The following is a 12,455-nucleotide window of genomic DNA, read 5'->3' as shown; positions in this document are numbered from 1 at the left end:
AGGCTAAAGCTAACTAAAGGGGCCCCCTCTCCCTGCTGGGCCGTGACCAATGCTTGGTAGCTTCCTCTTCCCAGGGTTCCATCTTCTTGTTCTGGGTGAGGATGGAAATCCGCCGGGGCAATCATGAACTGCACTTTTCTTTTGTGTTTTTATTTAATTAGAGGTTTGCAGCCTTTTTTTTTTTTTTTAAACCTTTGGTCTTTGCTTTCTTTTCTTTTGTTAAAGGAGTGTGACGAGTACCTGAATGCATCAGATTGTGGAATATCCTCTTACAACATATTGATCAGTATTCAATGGATTGCTGGTCATGTTTTGTCTTCTTTGCAGCATCTTGATTGGAAGGCGAAAATTAGCTCTTCTTGTTGTTACGATAATTTTTATTGTTACTAGGGGTCGAACCAAGCCAAACCAGTTCGCAAATCATTCGAGCTCTGCTCAGTTCAGTTTTTACTCGAGTTTGACTCGAGCTCAAACTTGAAATAAGACTTCTTAAGTATATCAAGTTAAGCTCGGCTTGTTAGCTTGTGACCCGATTCGTTAACATACATTTTTTTACAAAAATCATTTACTCTAATTGCTCTCGTCAATTCCCTCTTTAGTTGGTTGATAGTTGCTTTTATTTACCTCAAACCTCAAATACGATCGATAATTTAACCATTTTGGGTCCCTCCACATCTAATATTGTTGTTTGTCAATAGAATAAACACTATTGATGGAGGTATTTGTTCTTTTTATTAAGTCTATTAAGCTGGTTATTATTCATTAGTATGCTCCATCGCAAAGTCTTGGACTTCCCTGCGATAGTTTGCAGTTCAATGGTACTAAGTTCATTACAATATTCTTTTTATTTATTTTTGTATTTTTTTATTTTTATAGTTTTAAATGTAGGTCAAAGCTCGAACCTGGCTTAAGCTAGAGCTTAAACTCGGTTAAAAATTTTGGGCTCGAGTTCGAGTTCGAAATATTCAGATCAGTATGGTTTGTACAAAATGGCTTGGATGTTTAATTACTTTTAAATAAGTGAACTGTTATATTGCTCTCTCTTTATTCTATTTGGGAACAAGAGGGAGGACAACTACATGAGATTTGAACTTGAATGAGTTTAAATTACAATAACTTTAAAAAAGTGGTTAATTGCTTGTATACTTCTATGGGCATAGATGGCTACATAGCAATATGACTACATAATCTTCTAAAAATTTTAAAATATTCAAATACCCTTATAGTAAGGAAACTCATATTTTAGTAATACTAAAAACCAAATTACCTCATAAGAATAAAAATATTAATTTATTGTGGATCCCACACAACTAAGAGGGTACTAGTTAGGAAGACTAAATAACTAGAGGTAGAGATGTTAAAAAATAGTTACACATAGATTAGTGAGTACAAAGATCTTGAGTTTATTAGTTTGAAAAAAGACTTTCTATCTTCACTAGACATTTTGGGATGGGTCTTAGACCCAACTTCACAAAGGAAACCCCCACTTACTGCCTATGCTAAGGGGTAGCTCCTTGTGCTTTTGGGTGGAAGTTGAGCTCCTCCTTCAACAACTCACTTGTAGAAAGGGAGGCCTTCACTTCCCAAAAAACATAGGTTGAGGGGAAGCTCCCCATTCTAAGCTATGTACCAGGAGGGAAAGACTGCATAGAACAAGTCAAGAGGGAGTATCCTCCCTTGTACCATGTTGGTGGAAAGTTTTATATCTTCTCTAATATAAGATACAAAAATGGAGAGCTCCCTCTCCCATAAAAGAGATGAAACTTTCCTACTCCTTTTGAATAAATAGAATGGTATAAAGTGTTGGAAATAATTGTTCTACATGGAAAAATAAGTAGAAAGATCTTAGGTTTATTAATTGGGAAAAAAGGTTCCTAACTTGACTAGTCATTTTTTGATAGATCATGGTCCCAACTTCTCACATGGTACTAGAGCAAGTGTTTAGGCATGTACTTCCATATCAGATTATCCACGTAATAGGAGCAAGAAAAAAGGGCTCATAGAGAAGGGCGTGTTAGAAAGAATTGTCCCACATAGAAAAATGAATAGAAAGATCTTGAGTTTATTAGTTGAGAATAGGGTTCCTACCTTGCCTAGTAATTTTATGATAGACTTTGGACCTGAATTCTCATATAGCTTACAATGGGTCTTTAGTAAATTTTTTAAATTTTAGACATGAGTGGAGTAACAAACATTTAAGATGATTTTACAGGGCCTATAGGCATTAAATTGAATGTTTTTGATCTATAGGCATTTATGACATATATATTGGAAACAAATGAAATAGAGAATGTGAAAGAGGAAAAGAAGAAGATTTCTTGATTTATGAGCACACTTCATGTAGTCTTTGATTCTTGTGTGTTATTCAAAATGAAATATGTACATCTATTTATTGACAAAAGGCCTTATATGTATTATAGAAAAATTGAAACTAATCCTGTTAATCTAAAGCAAACTACACTTTCTTAAATTACAAATTTAAAATAAGCAAGTCTCTTATTCGCCCATGATCTTCATTCCCCTAAGAAGTCTCATTTGTTCATGAACTCGTCTACTATTTGGCATAAGCTTAGTTTAACTAGGATTCTAACAATATTCAATGGTATACTAGAAATTAACCCTAAACAAATGTACCCCTCTCACTACAAGTTAATCTTAATCTATATGTTGCTTAAATGGATAAGTCTAATTTACACAAAACAACTCTATGTCGATGACAAGTTATCTAAATGAGTTGGATTATTAACTGATAGGTAAACCCCACAAGATAATGGATCAATGAAATGAACTGAGTTGGGGTTGTTGCAATGATCAAAATAAGTCGTTGGGCAGATTGAAGGTGCATATATATTTTTTTTTAGAAAAAATGAATTTGGAAATTTAATTAATTGGGTCCAACTCAATAACAAAGTTTGAACACTTTGGGCACAAAAAAAAAAAAAAAACTAAATTAACCATTTATTTCATTAATGCTTTGAAACAAATCTATTGGGCAAAAAACTTTCTATGTATCTTCATAAAGCTTAGGTAGCTTTAGATGGACTTCATTGATGATAATTTGTCACACTATTAGATTTTTTTTATATAAGTTAAAACTTTTAACATTTGCTTTGTTTGTATTGGTCTCAAGATCCCCTTTGAGATAATTTCTAAGCCTCCTAAGCCCTAACACATATTTTTGAGAATTAGTGTCACCTCTAAAGCTACAAATGAAGTGAAATTTAATTTGAAGGTTTCTTCTTGAACTAAGTATTTATGAGCTTCTACTTTAGAATCTTTTTTATTTAGCATCTCTTGTGCTAGAGATATTGATCTTGCACTTTGAAATCATAATATCCTCTTTGACATTTGCATTTGAAAATCCAAGTATCTAGATACAATTACATTGAAATCTATTGATTATAATTGGTCAAGTACACTATACTAGTGTCATTGTGCTTTGAAAATTTTCACTAAAGTTCCGATTACTACTTGCAGGGTATACCTTAAAATCATTTATCTTACTGACTAGCTTGGTATGTCTTCCACGTATTTGAAAAACCAATCCTAGATATATCTTGAACTTATGTTTTTAAATCAAGTCATCAAAGACTATTTGAGTTGCTGATTACATTGAGTAGGTACTTTGGATTGGTATACCTAATTATTTGTACTGTAAAATCTATCTATTGAGAAGCATTTGTATTGGACTAAAGAGTAGGCAAGATTGTCCTCACCTCAATATGATTGAGTGATGTACTTGAAGAGGAAATATTGTGAAGCCTTGTTTCTATTATTGTTGTGTGTCATAAGTTCTTGTGTATAATTCCTTGTGTATGTGGGTGGTGCTAAAAATCTCACTCTTGGGTCTAGGCCTGCATCCCTAGTTAGCTGTTAGGAATCCTTTTATGGGTCTAGGTTAGTATCCCTAGTTAGCCATTAGAAATCCTTGTACGGGTCTACACAAGATTGCAAAGTAGGTACTCTAAAATCCCCTTGTGGGTTTAGTTTGTGTTTAATTTATTGTTGTATTCCTAAGTGATGGTTGTTAGGTCCTATAAAGATAAGCATAGAGGGAGGTGAATAGGTTTATCAAATCTCTATGGCTAATTCAAAGTTTTTAACTCTTTTTAAAAGCAAAAAAATCAGTGCAACAATAACCACTATTCCAAGGATTTTTATAGTGGTTCACAAACAGGTTGATCATATACTCCTAGGGAACACTCTACCCTAAAGTTAAAAATCCACAAAGTAAAACCAAACAACATCTACAATAACAAACCATAAAGGATTCAAATATAACACTTACTCACACTTGGGACTTATAGCCAACATCTTTCTGGTACCAAGCACCTAGAACCACTTAAGGGATTTTAAATAGCTATAAATCAGTTTATCCCAATCTTGATCGGTTTATAAATACAAGGGTTACTTGTACGTCCAACACAATAATGCATGTTTAGGTAGATATTACATTTAAGATCATATCAAGATTACCCATACCTAAGGTGAATCTACCACTAATTTAGCAGCAATAATAATATATGAGTTGAAAATAAATAACATACAAAGAGGTCATAATATTGGTTATATGAGGAAGTTAATTAATCAAATATTTACTATGGTAATGATAGACTAAATATGGTGTAAAAAACAATCTAAGTATTCAAATCAGATTTGAAAATGAATGCACTTAACTACTTAGCTTTATTGCACAAACTAAGAAATTTGACTTCTTTTAGGGTTTTTTTGAGGAGGCTAAAATTTGTAAAAACTTAAGGGAGCATTTGGGAGCTTCAACAATCATTGTGTTAAAAAACAATACTCATTTGGGGTGTGTATTGGTTAAATAAAAATATATTCAACGTTAAAAAAACTAATTGTTATTGGTTCACTGAGGATGATTTTGTCAATTTATAAAATAGTTAAAATAAGTAAAAATTATAAAAATACAATAAATCCTAATTTTGCTTCTGAAGATATTGGTGGGTCACATACACATTTTGGAGACTTGTAATATGAGTCTACATATTAAAAATTTGAATATTTGTAATAATGAGTTAACTCCTATATTGAGGCTTGACTCCTTTTTGAAGTTTTGTCTTGATTAAGTAGACAATTGTAGGCAAACCCTACCATAGGGTCGACTCCTTTATTCTTTAGATGCTTGTTTGCTTCATAGAGGGCTTGATTCCTTTTTTGATTCAAAAGTTTTTGTTTCAAGGGGTTGGCTCCTTTTAGTTGAGTGGTGTCGACTCCTACCTTAGGGTTGATTCCTTTTGAGAATTTGCACTTCTTGGCTTCATTTCACTTCATGAGGGGTCGATTCCATTTTTATTTCAAAAGTTTCATTTCATGGGTTTGACGCCTTTCACTTACTTTTCCCATTCAATGGGCTCGACTCTGACCAGTGGGATTGACTCATATAGGCTTTTTTTCACTTGAGTTCTTCAACTTTTTTGAGAGAAGGGGGTGACTTTTTTTTTTTTTGGTTCTAAACCCATTTTGTGGGATCAACTTCTTGTGCACAAATGATTGAAATACATTTTTTTTTTTTTTGCCAAAATTACACTCAGATGCCATGAAGAAATATTTGGGCTAGTTATCATCAAAATTTGGGCATTTGGAGGAATCTTAAGATCTCATTCTAAAAAAGATGAACTTTTAGAAGCTAGCAATTTTGGTAAATTGAGTGACATATGTACTCCTCATGTTGTAATTTGCCATAGAGATCATTTTCTGTAAGTGGCATTTCTCAACCCAAATTTAGAGAATAATTTAATTCTAAGGTGAAAGGTCTTTGGGAGTGTTAAGAGAGAAATACTTATTGAAATTAAATTATATAATAAGTTAGAAAATATTTTCGAAATTAAAGTATATAATTTAAAAAAATTAATGTCAAATCAATCAAGAGATTGATTTTTTATGATTTTCTAAAATAAAAAAAATATCTTAAGTCTATAAATTATCCTTCTTCAGTCTATAAATAGGCTTGTATTGATGTAATTTTTTTTATTTTTTTTTGGGAATTATTTATGTCAATCCATCTCACCAAAAGAGTTCATAGTTATCAATAATGATGCCTTTACTACTTAGTAAGAGGGGGAAAAACTTTCATTTTTTCAAGTGTTTCTTTAGAAATTCCGAGTAATCTTTAATATTTGGGAAGGAGAGTTCGACCACACATATGATGCCATTATTGATATCGTAATCTGAACAAGCTTGCACTTGTTAAATGCATGCTTTGGAATTTCTGCTCTACTTATTATTTCTTACCCTCTTTCCTCTCTGTCTGTCTATAAAACGAGTTCCTTTTGACTAGTTTTTTTCCTTTGTCTTAGCATTTTCTCATATCTGCTGATATACTTTCGCACAAAGGAAAGATAAATTTATAGGTATCAATGATGATGTTTTTACTACCTAGTAAGAGAGGAAGGAAAACGTTCATGTTGTGTTTCTCCGAGGCTTTAGAGTGTACTCCATGTTTCATTCAGAAAATCGAGTACTCTTTGTAAAAATTTGGGAGATCTTCTCATATCCAAATAACATCTGTCTTAATGATAGTTTCATGACACTTATGATGCCATTATTGATACCATGATCTGAACAAGCGTGCACTCTCACCCGCATGCTAAAGAACTTTATGTTATACCTCCCATTTTCTTGCCTATCCTTTTCTATGAAGATTTTAAGCATATGAGTTTTAAATTTTTTACCAATAATATTAAGAACCATATTTTATTAAACAAATTAGACATTTGCTAGATACTAGGAAATAAACTGGACTATCCTAAAAATTTGTTGTCCCTTAACAAGACATTTCCCAAAGACGAGCCTAAAGATTGAAATGTGGCTACGATTTCTTCAATATTCTACCTTTGATGTAGCTGTTAAAAAATAATCCCATATGAATTAGTAGGTACAAAAATCTTGAGTTTATGAATTAGGAATTAAGCTTCCTAACTTGGCTAGTCATTTTAGGATGGGCTTTGGACCTAATTTCACATGTCTTAAATAATAATCATACAATAACAAACATCGACAATTCCTAAATGGGCGAGATGGACTCATATATGCAAGTGAACGATAAAGTTGGATATGATTTTGGAGCCATAGTTTGGGACACTCCCATCTAGAATTAGGAATCTTAAAGTAGGGTCTTCTCTCATAGAGTTGGACATTATTGATGGGTAATCTATGTGCAATATATTGGTGTTGAGGAGAAAATGGACAAGAGTAGGATGAAGATTGTTCACAATAGGCCATTGATTGCAGAATTTAAGGAAGCGATAGAGGCTTTTACTCATATAACATACACCAAATCTGTGGGAGGGTCATATAATAAGATATTTTGTCGATGTTGAATGCATGCTAACAGGATTTTTTGGGATGTTGTCAACTTATTCCCCGATGGATATTTCATGGGGAACAACTCAATACCTATGAGGAAACTCATCAAAGGCGACATTATAAAACCTACACCGATCAACAAACATGAAGCGAGGGTAGTATTCATGGTGGTATCCATAATCTGATCCATGACATACAAGCTGACTAGAGCTTTCTCAATGATAGTCAACCAGAGTCCAATAATCGACTTGGATCAAGTGAGCTTGACAAATTTACTCGCTTGTTCATGGATGCCAATAGGCCGTTATATCTAGTTGTCAGAACTTCTCTAAGCCGAATTTTCTTACCTGTTTGCCCCACATCAAAACATCTTCCAACATGAGGAATAAAGTATTGGATACCATACTTTCTTTGTTAAAAAAATGCATTTCCTCCTGGCGAATCGCTACCTCGTAATTAGTACGGGGCTAAAACTTTTTGCGTGTGAGTTGAGATTCCATTAAGAGAAGATACATGTATGTAAATATGATTGTATCTTATTTTTAAAGGAATATAAAAAGGAAGACAAGTGTTTGTAAATGTCACGAGTTGAGATATATACTGTCAAACAACAAACTGAAGCCGGTCCTACAAAAACCCTTAAGACTATTTTCTGGTTGGACCAAACTTTAGCAGTTGTTTACATCAAATGATACAATTAAGGAAATGAAGTGGTATGCAGAGGTGCATGTGGATGAAACAAATATTTTGAGATATCCAATAGATTTAGAACTTTAACACTAATTTGACAAAGAGTACCCATGGTTTGCTAAGGATTCATATGTCTAGGTCTTGCAAGTGATGGTTTCAATCTATATGGCAATATGACTGCAACCTAGAACATATAGCCTATGGCAATATGTTGTCTAATCTGCCTCGTTAGGAATGTCTAAAGTTCATTATTATATGATGAACTTACTATATCCAAGGCTGAAGTCTCTAGGCAACAATATCAATGTTTATTTACGTCCTTTGGTGGATGATTTGAAAGTGTTATGGGAAGAAGGTATTTAGACTTTGATGCACATATAGGAGAGTTGTTTACGATACACGCTGCACTTCTTTGGACAAAAAATGGTCTCCGAGCTTATGGGTCACTTTTTGGTTTGAGCACCAAGGGGAAATTGTCATACCCAATATGTATGAGTCAAAACATTATGCGTTTAAACCATAGAATACATGAATGCTACATGGGTCATGAGCTTTTTTTACTCAAGAAAGATAAGTGGCAAAATGATAGAAAGTTTGACGGTAAAGTGGATCCTCGACCTCCTGATTTAGTTATTTGGACGTGACTTTGACTGAGGACTACATGAGCCCCCCAATATGTTATATGGCAAAATACAAGCTAAAAGGAAAAAAAGGACGATCTCTTAATGAATTGAATTGGAAGAAGATAAACATCTCTTTTGAGTTGAGTTGCTGGTCAAAGTTGAAGTTGAGACATAATTTGGACCTCATGCATATTGAAGAAAATATTTGTGACAATGTTGTGGGCACAATTCTTTACTTAAGTGGTAAAGTGAAAGACTCTGTGTGGCTATATTTGATTTGGAAAATATGAAATGATTTTGATGCTTCTATTTATATGCCTCATGCAACATACACAATGTCTTAGCAAGAGAAGAAATGATTTTCTGGATGGATTTGTAACATTAATTTTGAAGACAGAGTTAATTTAAATATATCACGTTGTGTTTAGGTAGAACACTCAGACATATTGGGCCTAAAGAGTCATGATTTTTATAGAATGATGCAATGTTTGCGTCTTGTGGGTTTATGTGGTTATCTATCAAATAATGTAACAATTCCAATTATTGAGTTGGAGTTATTCTTTAAAGTGTTGTACTAAAAAGATACTTAGAGTTGATGTGTTAAAGAAACTTGAAAAGATCGAGTATGGAATAAAGTATAATATTGATGGATATACCCGATTGAAAAGTTTCATTGAAAGTTGAAAATATCAGTATGGAATAAAGATCATCCAGAAGGTTGAATTGCTAGGCCTGTATTGGCAATGAAGTTTTAATGTTCTTTTATATGTACTTGGATGGTGTTGAAACATGATTCAATTAGACAAAATAGAATTACAATGGATATGTCTCTAGCCTCAGAGAAAAAATATCATTTATTTCACACACCACTAATGAATTCCATGCAAATATTTTTTATCTCCCTCTTTGGTCATACTTGGTAAAAAAATTTAAGTTTCTTCAATACTATCGTTACAATCTCCTTATTAGGGTGGTGCTTATTTTCCCTTTCTTTAATTCTCCATTACCATTTTACTTAGTTGCCTTTCTCTTACTATCCTTTTTTAACCCTTGTTTACCCTTGTTGAAAAGCAGGTATGGAATATTCTTACATGACTATCACGGTAAGAAGTTTAACAGAGCCAGAATTAATATGGTGTAGTCCAAGAAGAGTCTCATGGAAAGAGGTCCCACATAAGAGTCTTAGTTAAATGTGTTTTAGTTATATTAGTCTTCTATTTAATTGTTCAATTGTTATATGACTTATCTTTAGTGTTTAACTTTCGGTGTAATTAAGACAAGGGTAGTTTAGTTGTAAGTAGATTCTACTTGTTTCCTCTATTCTAAATAAAGGCTCATGTACTCGAATTACAATAAGTTAGTGAAGTATTTTTTTTCCAGAAATTCAACATGGTATCAGAGCGGGTTTTGTGAGTTGACTTGATCATCCCACACAGATAATGTGAGCTTTTGTTGATCTATCATTACTAGTAGTTTAGGTTTCATATTCTATATTTTTCTTTCTTTTCTATCCTAGTACCTATTATTTTTTTAGCGTTCTCACCTCCTCACTAAACTTTTTGTATTGAAAATTATATATTGACAAAAAGATCTTTCAATCTACTTTCCAACAAAAATTTTTTTGGCAATCTAATTTTTCTACAAAGAGAAATCAATATTTGAAGCATCAAAGGTCAGACTGCAAGAGATGTTCAAGCAACAACAGGAAACTTCAACTTTTGAGCCATTTTATACCATTAAGAATGAGACTTTTTATGGATATTTGTAAGTCTATTCTTCTTTATACAACCAATTCTCAATCAGAGTTTTATGAAGGGAAATATCGATCTCAGAATAGTCAATGGTCATGTTGGCCAAAGAAGAAAGAATACTTAGTTTGACCAGATTAAAAAGTCCAAAATATATCAGATTATTTCTATAAAAAGAAGTATGTTTTATGAATAAATCTTAAACTTTTGTGAAATTTATCGAAGTCTAGTTTTAGAAGGAGAAAAATTCATGACAATCTGATCTATATTTAAAAAGATATTTGCATGGGAGTCGTCAAGGGTCAAATTGTAGAATGAAGAAAGTCAAGAGGTCATAAATGATTCAAGAATGAAGCCTTTTATGTCAAATTAGGTATCAATTTAAATCTATTTCAGTCTAGTTTCTTGAGCAATAAACTGTTTGTGATTCAAAGCTATATTTTGGATATATTGATATCAGAAGTACCAAAGGTCAGTTCTACTAAAAATCTCTCATTTTTTCATATTTTCTCATATTTTCGCTCCATGCATTGACGTGATTGAGTTTCCATTCTCCTAAAATTCGATTTTTTTAGTCAAATTTATCTTCTAATATTTTTTTTTTGTTAGACTTAATCACTTTATAATTTGCTCATTCAAAATATGCAATATCTTACTTCGATGTTGTTTTCAAGTTTTATTTTTTTTGTTACTTGGTTGTGTATCTTCCACATGGTTAACTCCAAAAAATTGTGGTTACCCAAAAAAATTTATACTTGGTCAAATTTTTTAAGTGCTACCATTATAGTTTTCCTTAGTTTTTGAGAAAAAAAAAAGAGGTCACTTTGGAAGTATGAGTGTTTCATAGTCACCTCCTTTAAGTTAAAGTTGTTTTTTGCTAGTATTTCTTCAATTTATCTTCTTGTGTTTCTAACACTTCCGACCAATGCCTAGACCCACAACTGAAAAAATATAGGAGTGTGCCCAACATCCAGCTTGAGTCAAATCTTTTAAATTTTATCCAAGAGGTGATTTTTTTTTAGCTGCCATTAAAAAGTGAGTAGTCTATTTGTTAAAACCTAAAGTTGGGCCGTTTTTTCACCACTAAAATTGAGCGCAATGTGTATCAGACTATGGCCGTTTTGACTAGTGTATGGAGCTTTGTCATATAACTAGGAGTGATCTTTTTCTCCCATATTGTGTTTTGTCTAAGCTGGGTCTCTATGTCCTTTTTATCCCCAGCTTGTGGAGAGAAGTAGAAGAAGTAGAAGAAGTAGAAGAAAAAAGTATTTTATTCTACATATTGTGATAATTTTTATGTGACTATAATATTCAAGAAAGGGGGAGTACAAAAGATGAAGTTTTTGCATTTATGAAGAATTCCTTTTAGCAAAAGAAAATTGGTGACTGAGAATCCTGTTTATTGCAAGTTGAAGTTATAAACTCCAACTTGAGGGGGGAGTGTTGAAGTGCAGGTATGGAAGAGTCTTACATGACTCTCAAAGAGCCAGAATTAATATGGTGCAGTCTAAGAAAAGTCTCATGGAAGGATATCTCGTAGAAAAGTCTGAGAAAAAGGTGTTTTAGTCATGTTAATCATCTATTTATGTTAAGTAGTTCAATTATTTTATGACTTATCTTTTAGTGTTTAACTTGGTTGTAACTGGGACAAAGGTAGTTTAATTGTAATTGGATTCTACTTGTTTCCTCTATTATAAATAGAGGTTTATATACTCAAATTACAACAAGTTAGTGATGTATTTCTCTTTTACAAAAAGTTAACAACCTTCTTAGACCAACCCCTTGGTGTGTTGCATTGGTTGGTCCTCTTTTATATATGAGTGTTTTTAAGTCCATTAAGACTTTTTATTGGTACCTTTAGGGTTTTTTTATCGCCATCCTTTGAGTGATAAGCATTACCCCTATTTAGTGATTATTATCATTATTTTGTTTGAAATCCTTTGAGGTTTATTTCGAATTCTACTTTATCACCTTTTTTTTTTACTTTTTGAAAGTTGTGTCCCATTGAGTACTTATCCTTGGGATACCTAGATGGAGGAGATAATTACTACAACTATTTTTTTTC

This window comes from Aristolochia californica, unplaced genomic scaffold (assembly GCF_029961685.1).
Source record: "Aristolochia californica isolate CCGP_79_NKW_82.1479 unplaced genomic scaffold, dmAriCali1.0.hap1 SCAF_10, whole genome shotgun sequence".
NCBI lineage: Eukaryota > Viridiplantae > Streptophyta > Magnoliopsida > Piperales > Aristolochiaceae > Aristolochia > Aristolochia californica.
The sequence above is the reverse complement of the archived record's forward strand: the minus strand, read 5'-3'. Positions refer to the sequence as shown.